The following is a 20,815-nucleotide window of genomic DNA, read 5'->3' as shown; positions in this document are numbered from 1 at the left end:
ATAAGGTACATTCCTACTTTTACATTTAAGAGGTGACAGCATCCTTGGGCCAAAGTAAGCAGTTCCATATGGCTTTAAAGCAGCCATGTGACAAGGGTACCTCAACTACTCCATTCTGAGAATTTTTCTGTACTCTCTGGGTGCACGCTGGCACTAGTAGCAAAGAACCCGCCTGCCAGTGCAGGAGACCTAAGAGATGTGGGTTCAACCCCTGGGTCAGTCAGGAAGATTCCCTTGGAGGAGGGCATGGTAACCCACTCCAGTGTTCTTGCCTAGAGAATCCCATGGACAGAGGAGCCTGGTGCGCTACGGTCCATGGGGTCGCGCAGAGTCGGACACGACTGAAGAGACTTGGCTCACGTGCACTTTGTGCACATGGAAGAGTGAAATTCCTCCTTCCTAAAAGTTTGCCCTTTCTTCCCAAGAAAAATGGCTCAGGGGGTTGGATAACCCTGGCATCCAGAGTTGACTTAACCTGCATGCAATCATCAGTACAACCCCTGGGAACTACATAGGATTTTTTCTGTTTATTTCCCCTCACCAAGGTTTGAGTCTGTAGCCAATGAGAAGATACTATAGTTGAAAGCAACCAATGAAAATAATCTGGTCCTGTACTTACACTTTATGAATGAAGAAGCTGATCACCGGAGAGGTAAACTAGTCAAAAACTACACCTTTGTGTACACGTCCTGGGTTCAATACTCAATGCAACTTAATAATAAGTGTGTTTGTGTGTGAGTATGCTAAGTTGCTTCAGTTGTGTCTGACTCTGTGTGAACTTATGAACTGTAGCCCTCCAGGCTCCTCTGTCCATGGGATTCTCCAGGTAAGAATACTGGAGTGGGTTGCCATGCCCTCCTCCAGGGGATCTTCCCACCCCAGGGATCAAACCCACATCTCTTCTGTCTTCTGCATTGGCAGATGGATTCTTTACCTCTAGCGCCATCTGAGAAGCCACCTTAATAAAATACAGGACATCATTTTGGTTCCATGCCAATGTTATGGGTGAAGAGAAGCAACTCCATCTTGCAGATGAGAAGACTGAGACCTTGAGTAATGAAAAATTCACTTTCGTCCAGAACAATGAAGTCTGACACTAGACAAACAGTCATCTCTCTGAGCTCCCGTTTCCTTACCTCTATGGGATAATGACATTTTCTACTTAGTAGGATTGTTATGAAGATTCAATAACATATGAAGAATGCTAAGAAAGTATCTCAACATTCAATACATTCTTGTTGTTAGCTATTATTAACCAAAGGACAGAGCCAATAACAGAACCTTCTTCCATATTACCGGCTCGAGGCCCATTCCATTCGATCATGTTATAAGAAACTCAGATTTTACCTCATCTATACTGTAGTTAGAACACGCACGAAACACAGAGGTGAAGGACGGAAGTGGGGAGGCAACAGAAAAACTATCTGACACATGAAGATTGGCTGTTACTGAAAAAGGGCATCAGGTAATCATCATTCAGTTTTGCAACTGCATTTCATAGAAGAGTGTGGACGGGATTTTATTAGAAGGCTCTGCCAGAAGCATATTGGCAGATACAGTCCTGAGCTTGCAGTTCACCAGACACACAAGAGCCCCTCTTTAGGAAGGGGACCCTGCTTGGGCGCTGGCTCAAGTCCAAGTTAATGCACAGTTAAAAGTGGCAGCTGCAGCCGTGCTGAGACAGGGGGTCCCCTGGAGGAGGGACTGGCCAAGGAGGCTCTTCCCAAATTACTTATCAATTGTTAACAGAGACAACTTTAAACCACACACACAAAAGCAACCAAACCTCAACAGAATTTAGCCTCAGAAAATACAGATGTTAGAAGAATAAGTACAATTAGTCAACAGATGTATGAAAAACCTCAAATAAAGGCAAATCCAAACATCAGTGAGGCTGATTTTTACCTACCAGTTGGCTAGAGGGAATCTCTAAACTATAAGAATGTTGGCAAGAGTACACTGAAAACTTGCATACTCCTATTTTGCTGATTGCAGTGCATACTGGTGCAACCCCTTTGGAAACCAATTTGGCAATACGGACTGAAAACCATAAAAACAGTCATATCTTGATTAAGCAATCCTCCTTTCAGAGTCTAAGGAAGTAATCCAAAATAAGGAAAAAGCAGTATCAGTAAATATGTAATTGCAACATTACTTATAATGGTGGCAGATCAAAAGCAACTTAAATGTCCAACAATAGAGGAATGATTTTGCATATTCAATACATTTCCTTGATGGAATATCTTGCAGTCATATAAGAAAACTGCCTATAATTGTAAGTGAGAAAACAAAGGCTATGACAACTATTTTAAAACATCTGTATAAAATGCATATGCACTAGACAAAGACTCAAAGGGAAATATTCCCAAAACATTACTACTTGTTTGTGGCTGAGTGTCTTTCTATTTTTAAAAAAATGTTTCCACATGGTCAATTTATTACTGAGGAGATCCCCATTTTGCTAAAGTTACCATATTATGCATATATGCATATCAGTGTGTACTAACTAGCAGCCTGGAAAGCACAGCTTACTACAGATGATTTGATCTGACTAAAATGGTTTTATTTATTTTTAACTTAACATTTTAAAAATTTATTCAGCTACACTGGGACTTGGGGCTTCCCTGATGGCTCATGCGCGTAAAGAATCCGCCTGCAAAGCAGGAGACACAGGTTCGATCTCTGGGTCAGGAAGATCCTCTGGAGTAGGAAATGGTAGTAATCCACTCCAGTATTCTTGCCTGGAAAATCTCATGGACAGAGGAGCCTGGTGGACTACAGTCCATGCAGTTGCAAAGAGCTGGACACCACTGAGTGACTAAGCATTCATGCGTTGGATCTTAGTTGCAGCACACGCGATCTTTGGTTGCAACATGAGAACTCCTTAGTTGTGGCATGTAGGATCTAGGTCCCCGACCAGGGATTGAACCTGGGCACCCTATATTGGGAGCATGGAGTCTTAGCTACTGGACCATTAGGAAAGTCCCTGGCCTGTACGGTTCTACAATAGTGAATTACCTGCTAATATCAAAAAGTTCAAACAGTTTCACATCCATAGCTCCTAGTGAGAAATCCAAGCATTCTTCACATCCCCACAAGGTACATCTGGTCAGAATGAAGATGCTACTGATCCTGCAAAAAGTCTAAGTGCTGGCCTGCTCATCACAGCTGCCGCAAGTCTTTTCATCCAAGCCTGCTTTACTGTAACCTGTCACCTCCCTGATTGCCGGTCTGTATGATTAAGAGGGGGGAAAAAAAAAGAACAGATGATGGAAAATGGTACCTAACTGAAATCCTTCTCTAACGGTGAGTCACTGCACATTAAGCTTAGGCTTTGGCCGGACCATTATATCACCAGAAATTCATGGTCCAGTCCACTATTATTTTCACAATACATGGCATAGGTGATTCTGGGGTCTTTCCTACTAACAAAAGGACAGTTGTACCCACCTGGATTCTCAACCCTGGTCATGTTCCTCAAGCGATATTTCTGCCACTGCAATCGGTCTGCTTTTTCCTTGAAGCTTGTCCCTGGCAAAGTCCTGGCCACCTTCTTTCTCCGAGCTTAACAGGACTACAGAGCCTGACACAATTCAGACACCAGTTCACAGCCACATTGCCCGAGCTGCTTTTCCACATTAAAAATCCAAATTATTTTCTGAGTTTCTTGAGATAGAGAGCCAGCAGATTAAAGAAGGTGCTTGCTCTCTCCCTGTATGTATTTGAGCTGTGATCTCACAGAACTCCGGCTCTTTTTACTGCAGGCAGATGTTGGCATTTTTCTTTTCCCAGGGGCAGAGGGTATAAGAACAGAGCCTGTGTCATAGAAAAGTAGAGAGGTAGCATTGCAAGGTATAGGGACCATCATATCTACTGCATAAGGATGCTGCATGTTTAGAATGTCTGGGAGCCTGCTGTTTGCAAATTTCTACCCAAAAGTCACCAATTACCATTAACACTCTGTGTTACATTCATTTACATAAGCCTCTGCCAAAGCTACAACCTTGGTAGATAAATGAATTAGAAAGAAAACAAGCAAAAAATTTTTTTCTTAAGTAATTTACTAGTTTTCATATCTGATCACATAAAAGCCAAAGGAGTGACTCTGGAATGAGGACCTTTAGCAAGCACAAGGACTCCAAGCAGAATGTCCTTAACTGTTTCCTAAAGCTGGGAAAACTGTTCTTCAGGCAAGAGAGAAGATTTATTTCAGATAAAGGACAAATGCTGTCCTTTAATTAACAACATCTATCTCTGGGACAAGCCCATCAGGTATACAATACAGAAGATTCTTTTAATATAAAGGACAGATGGCAACTTCACTCTTGGGACTTTCAAGGCTGCCCCAGAAAAACACACAATTTTAAAAGGCTTTGAGAATCCCCTAAGGAGAGCCAGGCAGGAGACAAGAAAGCTTCATCGCCCCATTTACAAAGTAAACCAGAAAGTGTCTCCGAACCATCCAGAAACACTTGAAGAAGAGCCGGGGGAAGCCGAAAGGGGAAAATAATAATGTCTGCCTCGTAGTCAGACTGTGAGTCTCGTGAGTTTCCTTTCCTCTCAGCCTGAAGGGCACCTGATGAGAAAGGGTATTAATCGAAAGTGCTGAAGAGCATGCCAGGCTCCACCATCAAATAACGAGAGAGCAAAACACAACTTTCAAGCCTCCTCATTTTTTCGTCTTCATCTTTTTTTAAATCGAAGTACAGTTAATTTACAATGTTGAGTCAGTTTCAAGAGTACAGCACAGTGATTCAGTTATCCATATATATCTATTCTTTTTCAGATTCTTTTCCATTAGAGGTTATTATAAGATACTGAGTATAGCGCCCTGTGCTATACAGTAGGTCCTTGCTGTTTACCTGTTTTATAGACAGTGGTGCGTATATGTTTTGTTAATATCAAAAACATCCAACCGGGCCACTGCCACCCAGCCGAGCACTGGGTTTGCTTGGTAAAAGGAGGCTAAGATGAGGTTCCCCAGCCCGAGTGGAATGCCTCTCCTTTTATGGTTCTCATTAATTTGACTCCACGCACACATGTGTTGCTACAAGATTCCTACAGCATGTGTTAGACCTGCCTAACTGGGTGCTAACATTGTAAACCACACATCAACACTTCTTGCCCGGGTGTTAATGTCTGTTAATGTCCTGCTGGGGAAAAGGCTCTTAGAACCAGCCCAGCGCCACAATTCAAGACAAGTTCGAGCCTTGGCGTGTTGACTCTAGACGGTGTATTTTATTAACAGCACTTTGGAGGGGGAGGGGTGCTATGGCACGGTACTTGGTTTCAAGTTGCTGAGATGATCTCCACACGAGAAGCTTAAAGAGCCACACAAATCTGCAGGAATTTAGGGTTGAGGACTTAACCATGTGGAATTCAGCTACTGATACCCCAGATACCAAATTAGGCTTTTCTTCTGCTGCCCTGTGATGCTTCTAACACAAGGATATGGGGAGGAAAAGGGCTTGCCAATGTCATGGTGAGTTTCCCTGTCTGCACGTTTTCTACAATGCCTCTGAGATGGTGTATATTTTCCTCAAACTGTATTTCCTAAGTTCCCAAGAGCACAGATAATTTGCTTATATATGCAAAATGCATATATGCGGGCCACAGATAGAGGTGAAGGAAGTATATACTGTGGGCTTCTTTTCTATAACATAGAAGAATGCACATGCACACACAGATGCACATATATGAAAACAAGCTAATTAAATGACAATTTTAATCATTTGGTGGAGTTTCCTTGAGCTTTGTTTGGCACCACACAAAGTGCATATCTAAGCCACACAACTCCACTCCTGCAAAAAACTGAAGGAAAAGAAAAAGACACACACACAAGCACAACCGTCAAAACCGGATTTGCCCTTCTCTAAATTAATCCAATTATTCAAATGTCAGTTATATCTGTCACAGCCTGGCTCCTTGGGCCGAACCAAACTGTTAAAAATTAAAACTGTTTTACTTCGTTTAGTCTTTCTGCCTTTTTAGTGTTAAATCCACAGTCTCGACAAAAAGTTGTGGGATTTGACACCCAGTGCAACACAACCCTATTGCTGTCATCCATGCATAATTCACTTTGGAAATATGCACTTGCTTTAAAATGTTACTAAAATATACATGTAACATATGCTAATTGCACTGCGTTGGCTTGTAAGCTCCAGCCACTAGGTTAGATGTAAACTTCGCCAAGTGCATACACTGTACATAAAGGGATTATAAATGAAAGGAAATATCTCTGTCCCTAGCTCTCTGTCTCCAGCCTCGGCCAAACTGACAGCCCCAAATCCCAGTACCATCTAACATGCCCTTCCCGTGGAGAAGACAGCCTGTTCTCAGAGTCTTAATTACATCCCAGCTGACTGCCCAGCATTGCCAAAATCAGGCAACAAACGCTGGCCCTTCACTCACAATATGGTCTGCTAAACAGACTCCTGGTCACACAGAAAGAAACTTTCATGACGTGGAGAAATAAAGGGACAAGCAGGAGATCAAGGGAGAGCACAAATAGTAACCTAGGGGATGGAAGAGACAGAAACAATGCTTCCCCACCATGCCAAAAAGGGAAAAGCAGAAAAGAGAGGAGAAGAGAAAAAAACACAAACCTCCTCTTCCCAGAATCCTTGGGTACCACCGAGCCGCAGAATTTTAACAAAGCTATCCTTAATACAATGAAATCAAAGCCCTACTCAGCCAGCCAAGCACTGCTGCTCCTCAAGATGGGATGCTGATACCAAGACTCAGTAGATTAATGATGGTTAAGCAAGACTCACCCGCCCCACACGGATCAGGCCATTATAATTACAGAAGAACAGCGTGCAACATTCTACCATTGCAAATGGTATCATATGTTTTCCTGGCTGGCTTTTTGGGAAGGGTTTAGCTTATTTGACATGGGCAGAAGGTACTAGAATCTTACGGTTTGTATCCACCTGTCTCTCACATCTACATACAGAAAATTAAGTTTCTTTCTGTTTGTGACCACATTGCATATAAGTGACAAACAAGACGGTCACCCAACATAGAGGACATTCTTCGTTTGGCTCAATTCTAAATACAGACGAAGGACATAAATGAAATTTACTTTCAGGAGCTTTGGAAGGTAGTTCTCCAGAGCAATAAAAACCAAGATCAGCAAAAGATCCTAAAAGGGGGGTAAAAGAGAAAAAATTGCCCTGTGTATTAAAACGTCGTATGCTGAGAGAACCAACAGTGGTTTCAAATAATGAGTGCCAAATTAGCAGTTACAAGGGAAATGAGAAATGAACACTTTTCAATAGGTTTCCCATATTTTTCTACATTTGCTTCTTTTTGTCTCGCTTCTCTACAAGGATGGTGTTTTAAAAAATTAATGCACATTTAATTTTACTAATTCATTTTAGTACTGAAATTGTGTTTCTGAGGGTACCATGTATTCAACACAATGGGAACAGTGCCCCCTGGCATTCGATCATGGACCCATCCTGGGTCCATGGACCCATCCTGGTTGATTTGAAATTAAGCTGCTTCTCACATGGGCAACTCCACGAAGTTCCAAAAGGACTATGGACTTAGCTATTTTAATGATAGTAGAGGAGTCTCCCAAACAAAGCAAAGGCAGTCTCTAGTCAAATAGCAAAAATGACTCATAGGTAGCAAGTACCATTTACAAAGCACTTACACATATATACATCTGCACTAAGTTTCAAAGTTACACTGTAAGGTTGGTATTAGTCTTCCCAATTTTATAAAAGAGGCCACTGAAGGTCAGAGAAGTTAGATGGCTCATCCAAGATAATAGGGTTTTTGACCGCAAAATGCATGCTGCCCTGTGGTGTTGCTCTAGAAAACACAGAAGACAGAATGAAGAAACTAAATATTGTGTGTGTACAATGTTGAATAAATCAGAAGAACACTAGTGCCTTACTTTATAGGAAGAGTAGGGAGAGCAGACACGGGCTTCAGGCAGGTGGCAAGGTGTTGAAATGCAGCTCCTTCTACTATCTTCCCTCCTCCCCAACACAGTTACCCTTGGGCAGGGAAGATGAGGACATCAGAGATGCCTTTATTAGGACTTTCAAAGAGCACAACTAACTGCTTGCGCATGCCACCACTTAAACAACACTACCACTATCATCCTAGTACCACTACTAATTCCTTCCTTGTAAAGGAAAATTATGCCACTAGTCCCTATTATACCTGACAACATGATGGGATGTTTTATAAAAGGGGTCATTATTACAGGCCTGGAGTAACAACAAGGAAACTATTACAACTGTTAGGATAAATGATTCTGGGACTCACAAACTAGTTTTTTTCTTTTTTTTCTTTTTTGGTTGTTGTTTGTTTTCAGTTTTACCTCAGGGAAAATTGTGAGTTGAAAAAAAAAAAAGTTTCGTTATAATCTGAGTTTAGCATGGCTTAGCTAGAAATCATAATCTAATGCCTTATACGCAGCCCTAATATTAAATCTTTATACTGTTTTATCCTTTGAGCTGGTATAAAGCTATAAGACAAGAAAACAATGGGTCCAGTATACCTTAACAGTGCTGAGTAACAGCCATGTCAATGATTCATTATTTTCTCTGGAACTTAAATAATGAAGATTTGGAATCCTGCTTCCATTATAGAAACAGACTACATTCAAATTGCATCTTGAGAATTGATACCAAACATCCTTTGGGGATAAATTCGCTGCAATTTGAAGTCTGGGAAGGCAACCAAGATATTTAATGGAAAGAACATGGACACATTAAACATGTGCTTAAAGAAGAAATTTTTAAAAAGAGAAAGAAAACAACTTTAAAATCCAAGCCAACGGGAATGGTTTCAAATTATGCTGAGAGGACATCTCCCTTCCTAGCAATCTATGTATCAACTAATAAATGAAAAGAGAGTAATTCTGCTTGTGTTCTGGTTCCTGTAAACATGTGTCTTCCTCAAGGCTCTTAGGCCAGGGTTTGGCAAGCTAAGGTCCATGGGCCAAATCCTGCCACCTGTTTTAGTAAATAAAGTTTTACTAGAACACAGCCCCCCCAACCCCACCCTCCAGGTTCATTTATATATTGTCGACAGCAGCTCGTGTGCTTCGAGAGCAACCGTGACAAAGACCGTGTGGCCCAAAGCCTAAAATATTTACTATCTGACCTTTTACAGAAAAAGTTTGCCAACCCCTGGCCTTGAAAAAGACCTGCTATGATCCATGTGGCAGGGAGCTCAACCGATTCTAAATAACTCAGGCTTGTGAAAACAGATTTAAAGTTTATATTTGAAGAATTACACTTTGTTTTACGCTCTGGCAGGGTTTTTCGTTTTCATAGTAGTGGCCGAAAGCCTAGTGCTGGGTTAGCATTATTATTAGGAACAACTACAGGGAATTTTAGCAATCTGCTCAAAGTTCCTTGCTCAAAGTTCCACTACCTTCCAAGACAAGAGGAAGTCATCTCACAGAGGCACAAATCTCAAGCTGGTGACCGTAGCTTCAGAAGCAACAGACCCAAGTTGAGTCCCTACCACTAACATGACTTTAAAAACGTGAAGCGGAGGGTTCTCTGGTGGTTCAGTGGTTGAAACTCTGCCCTGCAATGCAGGGGACATGGGTTTGATCCCGGGTCAGGGAACTAAGATCCCACATGGTGAGTAGCAACTAAGCTGGCGCACCACACTAAGCCCTGACCCAGACAAATAAATTAATTAATTAAGAAATAAAAACGTGAAGTGGGAATTATTTCATCAGCTTTCAGAGACCGAGCTTCTTCATCGGGAAAGTAAGGAAAAACCTCTCTGCATGAAGGTGAATGAGATGAGTTGCTACAATGAGTGCGACGCCCTTACACAAGGTCTGACGCTCTCTAACTCAAGTCTAGGAGAGAAGAACGGAATTACTTCAGGATTTGCAGGATAAACTTTCAAGAGGCCTTCCTGCTTATGCACCAGTTTCCCCTCATCCAAATATTTGCTATCTTGAGAATCTTTTTACTCTAGTGACCTGTCTAGAGGTGGCTGAATTCCTAATACTAACAGAGAAGGGGTTTGGTTTCCTTCAATTTTTGTCTTCGGAAAGCCCAAATCTCAGGCAGCCTCTCTGCTGCCCTGACCTCAGGGGTCTTTCAAATTTTGACTCCTAACTCAGGTGGCGTTAGTGGTAAAGAAACCGCCTGCCAATGAGGGAGACATAAGAGACACAGGTTCTATCCCTGGGTCGGGAAGATTCCCTGGAGGAGAGCATAGCAACCCACTCCAGTATTCTTGCCTGGAGGATCCCATGGACAGAGGAGCCTGGCAGGCTACAGTCCATAAGGTCGTAGAGAGTCGGACACGACTAAAGTGACTCAGCATGCACGCAGCAAGCTCTGAGGCAGGCTCTCTGGCTGAGGTCGCTGCCATGTTCTCCGTGCAATCCACACAAAATAGGCCAAATAATCAAGGCCCTATCAGTCACTCAAAAGATACAGAAGAGTAAGTGCAGGCAAGATTTGGAGAGAAGAGCTTATCACTCATGCTGGTGAGATACAGAAGCAGAAATATGAAGAAGAATGAGATCTGGATCTGAAATACACATGTGCAGCTATTATACTGGGCTTCCCTGGTAGCTCAGATGGTAAAGAATCTGCCTGCAACGCAAGAGACCTGGGTTCGATCCCTGGGTCGAGAAGATCCCCTGGAGAAGAGAATGTCAGCTCACTCCAGTATTCTTGCCTGGAGAATCCTGTGGACAGAGGAACCTGGGAGGGTTACAATCCATGGGGTTGCAACGAGCTGGACACGACTGAGTGACTCACATGCTAGACACACAGCTCTGGGAAGAGACCCAGTGAAAGAGGTTAATGCAAACAAGGAGACAGTGAAGATGACTTAGGAGTGAGAACCAGTGATTCGGATGCTTTGGGAGGCTGCGGACATCACATCCCCAGCATACCTGTTCCAGTGATTACTCGTGAGGTGCTCAAGAACTACCAGCCAGAGTGGTGGATGCCAAAGGTGCCTTGTGAGAAGTCTTTTTTCACACTGCCCTTTACCTAAGAGTTCATGATGCAAGAGATTCAGCGATACCACCAAAGATGCGTCATGGATCAGACTGGTGCAAATTGCTGATGATATTGGTTATTCTAACAATTCCCCGGGGGCCCATCCCAACATGTGCTGACTGAATTAATAACAAAAGTGGATTGAAAAGCAGATTTCAGGCAAAGCTGATAAATGTCTGACGAGACCTAAAATTGGAAAGTCTCCGATAATAATGAAACACAAGCCAGTGCATCTAGCTGGCAAAATCCGTCTTCCCAGCCTTGAACCGAAGTTGGAATCTACCCTGGAAGAATGCACAATAGAACTCCCATGAATGAGCTCCAAGAATTTAATACCTGTTGCAATTTTCTCCAATTTAGTCTATGAAATAATAACACAGACAGCAATTACCATAAAGGAAAACTTCAGGTGCAACAGCATTAGTTCAACAGCCGGGATCAAGTGTCAGCCCAGAATAACAAATTTCATTCATTTTATCTCCAGCTCTGGAGACATGCTGCTACTGGCTTTAATAGTCAGGAATGTCTGTTGGCTAAGTGACTCTGCAGAGCTAGTCAACTGAGGGCGGCCTGCAACAGTTTAATTGGGCAGCTCACGAGAATTTTATCTGGGAGCTGGAAGCGGTGGTCCCTAAACACGCATAACGCGGCACCCGATGCTGAGCAGAGCGGACTACAGGAGGAGAAAGGGGAAAAAGGAGAGCTTCTGATGGCGGGATCTCTCATTGACGCTGGCGTCAGCCTGGCTACAGGTGCATGGGAGTGGCAGCCGGAGAGAGGCGGAGTTCAGAGAGCAAGCCATCATTGATCTTGTATTGATTTCTGGACACGGCGCCCTAGATCCATTCCAGGATAGAATGACAGTTGTCGGTTGTGTGCTGATGAGAGATGAAACTGACTCGCACCAAGCAGCCCTCTTGTTTTCTGATCATGTTTCCTTTAGAAACACACCAACCACAGATTTTTCTTTTTTTTTAATTCCCGGACAGAGAAATCCAAACAAGTTTATCACTGAAAAAAGAGGGTTAGGGACTGGTTAATCAGCCATTTGTCTTGGCTGCTCTGGATCTGGGAGTCAAGGGGTCGAAAGCAAGCTCAATCGGGCCCTTTCGTTTTATCTCAGGTATCCCCCCGTCTCTGGTAATTGAACCCACTCTTCGCGGTCAGAGTTCCTGTCACTCATATGCAATGTCTGTCATTACTGAGAAATGCTTCATGTCATATTACACTGACAGAACCACTACGGCAAGGCTAGCGAGATTCCCCCAGCACCACAGCTAAGACAATGGGAACCTCTTTCAGGCCAGTGATGTTTAACATTTTATGTGCTGACACTGTGTCTGTAAGCACAATATAATGAAAGTCTAGTCAATGGGAGATAAAAATTCCTACTCTCGCCTCCTTCAGGGGCTGCCAGGCGAGATCAGAAATAAAACAAGCTGGCAGCTCCAATGATACCACTGCACCAGGGCCACGGCAGGCCTCTTCTAAGTGCGCCATGTGGATGCATACACCGACACACTCACGGCCGTGCACGCGCACTTGCGCCCATTTGTTTTTGATCCGGCTGGTGTACAAAACTCACCCGTCCCTGGGCAGGGCATGCATGAGTCACTGTCACGGGGTCAATGACCTTAGAAATCAAACCCTTCTTGGAATGTGTTCTGGACACTCTGAAGCTATGAAAGGCAGGGAGGGGGTGGCCTGGCAGCACCTTGAACAAAGCATGACTCCATCACTGTTTGGAAGTCTCAGGATGAGTTCTGAGAAAAGGGTGCCCCAGAGAGGTGCTCAAAAGCTCCAGGTCCACTCGGGAGCACCACTGACCCCTGGTTTTCAAGGCCTTCAACCTACTTTCCCAGCCTCACCAGGCTGTGTTTCTTGCCACACAGTGTACACAGAAGGCTCCATGTTACTCACGCCTTTTCACACCTCTTGCTTTCATGCCCCTGGGCCTTTGCACATTTCTGTTTCATTTGGGAAGGGCTTGCTCCCTCCCCCACCTCCCTCAGGGCCCCACTCATAGGTTCCCTGTTTATGGAGGTGGCTGATGCCCCTGAGTGGTTCATCACCCTCTTTGTGGTTGAGAACCTGGAAAGACCCTGGGGGTAGTCTGAGTCCTCATTCTGGCGCTGAAACAAGTTTGAACACTGTGCCTCAGTTTCCTCACTCTAAAATGGGGTTAACAATAGTGTCTACCTCATATGGCTATTGTGAGGATTACATGAGATAGCCCACAGAAGCAGTTACAATGCTTACATGGCTTCCAGACAGTACCCAGTAAAGAGCAGCAGCATTCAATAAATACCTGCTTTCATGACAATAATAATGATGCTGATAAAACATCAACAACAATAATAATAATAATATCACTGCAATTGGTATTCTCAAAGCACTCTATATTGGTGTGTGCTTAGTCATGAAGTGTATCTGACTGTTTGCAACCCCATGGACTGCAGCCCACCAGGCTCCTCTGCCCATGGGATTCTTCAGGCAAGAATACTGAAGTGGGTTGCCATTTCCTCCTCCAGGGGATCTTCCCGACCCAGGGATCAAACCTGCGACCCCTGCATTGGCAGACGGGTTATTTACCACTGAGCTACATGGGAAGCCCCTCTGTTTATAGTAGTAACACAGTATCTCATTTTTTCCACTGTGCTCCTCCACTTGGCACAGGGCCGTGGGCATCAACGCTATCTGAGAACTTGCTAGCAATGCACATTCTCAAGCCCCACCTGCAATCCGTGTGTGCACGTCCACAAGGTGGTCCCGATGGTGACCCCGAGGACACGCCCCCAGGCTCAGGCTCAGTGTCCTGACCTCCTGCTATAGCACTCCAGCTCCTCTGCCTCCCAGACCCATGTTCCTGGGAAATTTACTTAACATCTTTTTGCCTTGGCTTGTCTTGCCCTTGTTAAAATTAGGGATACTATTTAAAAAAAAATACTGATTGTTGTAGAGGTCAAATTAATTCACATAAAGCTCTTAAAAATTCCGGGCCTGGCATGGAGAAGCAGTCACTGAGAAACGAACTCATATGGTGCGTGCTCGGTCACTCAGGCCTGTCAACTCTTTGAAATCCCATGAACTGTAGCCCCCCAGGCTCCCGTGTCCTTGGAATGTTCCAAGCAAGAACACTGGAGTATTCTTGCCATTTCCTGCTCCAGTACCATTATTACCGACACACACAAAGCGCTTGGACGCTTTAGCAGGAGTTCCAAAGAGTTACTCCTGCAGTAGTGTTCACCTGATGTTCAGCCTCCTGCAGGCAGACAGCTTGCCCGATCCATCTCTGTAACCCCCAGGAGCTGAGCTCAGGCCTGGTTCCCTGGAACTCTGGTGAATCCCGAGGCCCAGGAGGCAGGCTGGCTATTGATCTGTGGTTGATGCTGTGTCGGCCACAAGGCAGAGAAACAAGACAATTCACTTCGGACTCAGCGGCGGCTTTCCCGAGGCCCCCAGCCTGTGGACCGATTGTCTTTTGCTCAGATCCCCTCCCCGGTTCAGAGGCTGCCTTCACTAAAGGTCACACCCCCTAAGCCTGGTAACTTTGGATTTAAAAATCATTTTGACTTGATATTTTACAGGGAACATGGCAGGCTTAGTGAGTTTAATCTCTCTCTCTCTTTTAATACACCGGAGGTGGGACACCTTTTAACCTATCTGACAAAGCTTTAAAAAAGCCTCTGCTTAGAAACTGACTGCAGCCTGAAGCAGAATGTAAAAGCTGGCCGTGAGCTTTCCACGCTGGAGGGGGCCAGCCCACAGAGTCACAATCGCTCAGCTCTGCTCCGGCAGAAATCAAACTATACTCGCCAGTTCATCTCCTCCTCGACCCCTCCCTTGAGAAAATCGGAACCGGCAGAGGAAAAGAAACAGCTCTCCGGCCAGTAAGCTGGCCTTCTTTGAATGGCCTGCTTTAACAATCTCTTCAAATTGGCAGGTATACAACACACCAGGAGTATTAAAAGGCTGGTTTTGCAGCAAAGGAATGAGCTAACCTGCTTGGGAAAAGCTCCCATTTTAGACAAGCACCAGAACCATAATTAAGTAGTAAATGTTGGCTGTTGTTTATTGAAAGAAAACATGCTAACTACACTGATTATAAAAAAGACTCACATAGCTAGTCCAGTAGTGAAAACTGTAAGTCTAGGAAGGTCTGCTATTTATCCAACAGAAGACAAGATCCCTTCAAACATATCATCACAAGCTAGAAGGCATCAGCAGTTAGCAGGGGGTAGTCTCTAAGTGTCTAGATCTACAGGCATTGCTAATATCCTGGCAGCTGAAAGAATGTAGTGGGTTTTAAAAGACATATTACATTTAAATCTAAGGGATAAATGAACAGACTCCATATCTAGCCGGCTGTTTCTATCATTCCTTGTCAACAAAAGGTTACCGGTGATTCCAGATTTTTTTCCCCCTACTTCCAGCAGTGAGAATGAAGGGGACTCAAGAATTGAAGATGCTATCTTTCAATCTCTGGGAGCAATATCAAGTAGATCCTGGCAATAGAGAGAGAAGCTGAAATGACACTGGTATAAAAATAATTCACATCTCTCTCTGAAGGCATTACCACTATCAAACTGGACACAATAATATGTCAAGTATGACCCCAGCAAAGCGTCACAAACCCTGTTCCCACTACTGCTTGAGGGCAGACCGTGCTGAGAGTCTCAGACCCTCTCGAGATCCCTACAGTCCAATACTAAGCATTTTTCTGGAGCCCTACCATGAACCGTGAAGAATTCAGGCAGGAGAGTTTCAGATCTCAAAGTACCAGGCTCTGAAGAATAAAACGAAGTCTCTTTACCAAACCAAGTGGGGAAGATGCACGTGGCAAAGATATTTTTTTATGCTGAAATATTACACGGCCAAATGTTCCTGTCAAATTGTGGTTTAATTACCTTGGCCCCCATGCCTCTTATAATCACCTGTCATTAGCGACAATGCTGGCATCTGTTTACACGTCTGTCAGAAATGCCAGCCTAGCTGAAGCCAGGGGAGAAGAAAACTTTTATGGGGCTATGGCCTCTGTTTAAAAAAAAAAGGTCACCTTAAGGTTGACCTGTCACCACCCAGGGCCATCCCTCAAAAGATAACCTAAGGAAAGAACCCCTGAAGCAAACAGTGACTTCCAAGAGAAACACATTTTAAATAGGGTTGTTTATAGAGATGCTCAGACCAAAGAAGAAAATGTTGGTGATTCATGGGCTGTATTATGTCTCCTTTCAAGGCATTTCTGCTTGCCTCCAGGAAATAACACCAGTGATAATGTGTTCTACATTCCAATGTCTTCAGGGTCTTTCCACCCCGGTGCTCCCCTCAACCTTACAAGGTCACACCTGACACCTACTTCTTCCATTAATTCTTCTCTCCTCCTCCGGGGACTAAGTCTGCTCTCCTTGCCACTTAGTAGCTGCCACTGCCTACTCTATTTGAGAGGATTTTCTCCCTGAGACTGGCTTCACTGTAGGCCACCACCTCCCGAGGGTCCCCTTTTTTCCCCACATCCCTAAAAACAAACACACAGATCCTTTTGTCTTGACATTTTAGCACATCAACAGCAGATAAGTGAGAGAGCAAGTGAGAGAATGACTACATCATAGAGCTATTCGAAAACCTGCAACATTTTTAGTTCACGGTTAGTGATTTTGAGGTTCTGATGCTCTTGCAACACATTAAATTGGCCTGAACTGAAGTTCTGACCGTAACTGTCTTTATTTAATTTTTTCCAAATTCAGTTTCATCATCTATAGAGACATTAGTACTCAACATTTGTACGATGACTCGGAGGAAGAATCATGAAAATACATACAAAGCATCAACACACAGTAGGTGCCCAGTATCTGCTGGGCTCCACTTTGTTTCCCTCTTTCTTTCCATAAAAACTTTCCCAACTCATAATGACTACTGATTTCAAAGAGCCCGTGATTTACTTACGGCTTTTGCCATTTAATCTGGCATTTCTCTCACAACCAATTCTGTCCGCTTTCTGCTGACTACCAAACCTCGATTAGAAGACAGCACTGAACACAAAATGGAAACTTTCAAAATGTTCTGTAATGGAATTTGGATCCATTTCTATCCAGAGACACAAACACCGTGATGGCATGAAACCTTTACCCCAGCCCTAAGCTCTGACCGCTCCTGCCCCGCCAGCCCCATCTCACAGTCTCCTCCTCTCGATCACACCTCTTACTCCTGCATGGCCAGGCTTTCTCAGCTCCTTCCACATCAGGCTCTGTCTCCTCCTTGGCACACACGCTGTAAGCTTTGCTGTAACCAAGGCCCCTGCTGCCTCCCTTCTGGCTCAGCAGCCTGTGAGTCCCACCATGAAGGGCAGGGAGGCCAAGATGCACACCCTCCTCCAGCTGCAACGGTGGGAGCACTTTCCTCCACCTTCTAAAATTTTGAGAATATTAGCCTCTTCTCAAATTTGTACGAGGGCCCTTCCTGGACGCACGCCCCCTCTGGAGTTCTGCACTTCATTTTTAGGGCCACCTATCTCCCTCTGACCTTCTCTTCTCTTTGACTTTAACCTTCGGCAACAGTTATCTCAGGGGACTTCCCAGGTGGTCCAGTGCTTAGGACTTTGCCTTCCAAGGCAGGGAGTGCGGATTCAATCCCTGGATGGGGAACTAAGATCCCACATGCCTCAGGGCCAAAAAAACCCAAAACATAAAACAGAAGTGATATCATAACAACTTCAATAAACATTTTAAAAATGATCCACATCAAAAAATCTTAAAAAACATTTTTTTAATCACCCCAGGTTTCAGGGCTGGGCAAGGTGCCTTGTCTTCCCTTAAATGACAAGGTAACATTGTTCCAGGAACATATTCAAAACCCTATCCATACTCTGAGGTAGTTTTAGGGGAAAAACAATCATGTGTCTTGCCAAATAAAAGACCCATCCACATGTTAAGTTTCTGACACATCCTTTAAAAGAAGATGGTTTCTTTGCCCCACAAAGAAATCCGAGAAGTCTGAGTTTGCCTTGGTGGTGATTTCAATAACTCTAGTTACTAATTCCTGATTCCTGATTCTTAAGATGCAGTCACGCTTCCCTGGTGGCTCAGTGGTAAAGAAACTGCCTGCCAAAACAGGAGACACGGGTTCAATTCCCGATCTAGGAAGATCCCACATGCTGCCGGGCAACCAAGCCCGATGATCACCACAACTATTGAGCCTGTGCCCTAGAGCCCGGGCACCTCAACTACTGAGCCCTTGCGCTGCAACTACTGAAGCCTGCGTACTCTCGGGTCTGAGTTCAGCAACAAGAAAAGCCACTGCAGTGAGAAGCCCGAGCACCATAACTAGAGAGATTACCAAATCACAACTGGAGAAAAGCAACTAAAACCTAGCACAACCAATCAATCAATCAATAACTTTTCAGATCCATTTCCTCCCCTACCCTTTCCCTTGTCCCTCTGAGATTCCAGGATGAGTTAGACAGAAAGCTGTGAACTGTCTTCATATATATCAACCATCTATGAGCCTCTTTTCCTTGATAACCACTAGAGCCTGCTCCTGGGCGTTACACTTTGCATAGGACCTTAGCCTTCCTTATTAAGTCTGATGCCATGGGTGAAGGGAAAAAAAAAAAAAAAAGGATTTATTTTACAGATATGCTTTGGGGGCAGCTACTAAAGGGTATTCTGCTAGCTCACTATGGTCAAAGAAATCAGCCATAGCTGGCAACATCACACATTGTTTCAGAAAAATGCACTGTGGAGAACTGACACTGTACCTATAATTTCAAAAAATCTGCTCATGTAAACCAACCAGCGGCATGTTCTGCCACATAATGGAGAAATTCACAGGATGCTGGCCCCCCTGATGGCTTCTGTGGCTATAAAAGCCCCTTCATGCTGGATTTTTTTATATTTGGTAAATTAATAGTTTACTGTTCCAAGATTCCTCCGTGTTTATATTATTGCTTTTCTAACATAAAAGTTTGCAGTTGTTATGGAAACATATGGTAACATTTGCTGCTAAATTTTAAATGCATTTTCTACCCCTGTTACACACCTGAAATGAAGCCAAAAACTCTCTTTGCTTTACATTAGGGTGAAATTCAAACTGGTCTGAATGACTATAAATGGTTACTGTTTGTCTTGGCTCCTACCTGTATCAGATTTAGACGGAGGAATCTTAGGGAAAGAAATTACACGGGATAAAATGGATATTTCTAAATTACAAGGCCTGCAATTCCAGTGGCTCCAAATATCAGCTTTCTGTTTCATCTCAGCCTGCCAGCAAGAAAATGGTGGGGCTGGACAATAAAAGATCGACAACATTTACTCTCCAGAGCCAAAAACTTCTTGTTTTGATTATCCTGAAGGAGGAGGCTGCCAATCCTGATCAGTGAAGTCTTGTTAGCAAATTAAATGGTTGTAGATTACAATGGTGCAAAACGTGAGTTTTAGCCCCTGGCTTCAACGTGAAATGACAAAGGTATACATTCTTCCAACCCATTTTGTTCAGCAATTTTCCTCTTTGAGCATCTCGTGATTCTCAAGTAATTGTTCATGATGACTCTCGGCCCTTGGGGACCTTGGCTTGAAAACACTTACTGAAGTTTTCTAAGTGACCCTATTAGCAATTTCTCCACACCTTCACACCTCATCCAGATAAAGTTTCCTTGTGCAGTGTGACTAGTCATAAACACTGGGAAAAAATGAAGCACTTAGCTCAGAAAAATATCAGATGAGATCTTGCCTGTTTGAGCATCTTTCTGGAATTTTAAATCAAGATGAACCGAGTCACAGAAGAACTTCAGATGTGCACATTCAGTCTTGCTCTGGGATGCAGGAGAACTAATTCCCACCTACATCTTGGTCCTGGGGGCTTGATCTTCCATGTATTTCATTTGTTAAAAGTCAAGATGAACTGTCACAGGTTAACTCTCTGTCTTTTCTTTCTGGGACTATAACCATGTTATGTGCTTAAGATCTCCATTTTAAGTTTCAGACAAAATCAGACATTATTTCTATATATTTGAATTGAATGGGTGAAAGAATTAGGACGTTTTTCTAAGCATGGAAATATGAGAGGTTGCCAAAGATCTTTTGCTCCCTAGGCCCTTGTTTGGTAAGAAATAAGTGTCACTTAATGGGCTGGACTTCTCATGTGGCTCAGTGGTAAAGAATCCACCTGCCAATGAAGGAGATGTGGGTTTGAACGCTGGGTCAGGAAGATCCCCTGGAGAAGGAAATGGCAACCACTCTAGTACTCTTGCCTGGGAAATCCCATGGACAGAGGAACCTGGAGGGGCTCCAGTCCATGGGGTCACAAAGAGTCGGACATGACTGAGCATGAACGCATACATGCATCCCCTAATAACATATAAGCAGAAGGGTCTATGGCAGTAACTAAAAAACATAGCTTTATCATCTCCCTGCCCCGCCCCTTTTCATTAACTTCAATAAAAAATCTCAAGTTCCAAGTCATCTGTGCAATACTTAGTATACTTTAGAATATAGAGCAGGACCCGACCAGTAGCACAGGTTACAGCCTTCACAAAACATGGATGACTACTACATTATTATATTACACATACATAATATGTATAATATATGTGTATAATATCTACAAAGTTAAATATTATTTACATTATACAATGGGCCTCCCTTGTGGCTCAGCGGGTAAAGAATCTGCCTGCAATGTGGGAGACCTGGTTTGATGCCCGGGTTAGAAAGATCCCCTGGAGAAGGGAAAGGCTACTCACTCCAGTATCCTGGCCTGGAGAATTCCATGGACTGTATAATCCATGGAGTCACAAAGAGTCAGACACAACTGAACTA

The 20,815-nt window shown here is 43.7% G+C and overlaps 1 protein-coding gene and 1 long non-coding RNA gene across 2 annotated transcripts in view; both read right to left on the bottom strand.

Annotated features, from left to right (window-relative positions):
- Positions 1 to 20,815, bottom strand: part of FTO (FTO alpha-ketoglutarate dependent dioxygenase) — a 422,003-nt gene that overhangs the window by 144,204 nt on the left and 256,984 nt on the right. The gene's annotated exons all lie outside the window — the stretch shown is intronic.
- LOC122691717 lies at positions 537 to 20,660 on the bottom strand. The gene is made up of 2 exons (XR_006340486.1): positions 6,606 to 20,660; positions 537 to 3,816 (listed from the first exon to the last, which is right to left on the bottom strand). It is a non-coding gene; the product is annotated as an uncharacterized LOC122691717 (long non-coding RNA).

This window comes from Cervus elaphus, chromosome 4 (assembly GCF_910594005.1).
Source record: "Cervus elaphus chromosome 4, mCerEla1.1, whole genome shotgun sequence".
NCBI classification, from domain to species: Eukaryota; Metazoa; Chordata; class Mammalia; order Artiodactyla; family Cervidae; genus Cervus; species Cervus elaphus.
Note: the sequence above shows the minus strand (reverse complement) of the source record. Positions and strands in the feature narration are given on the sequence as shown.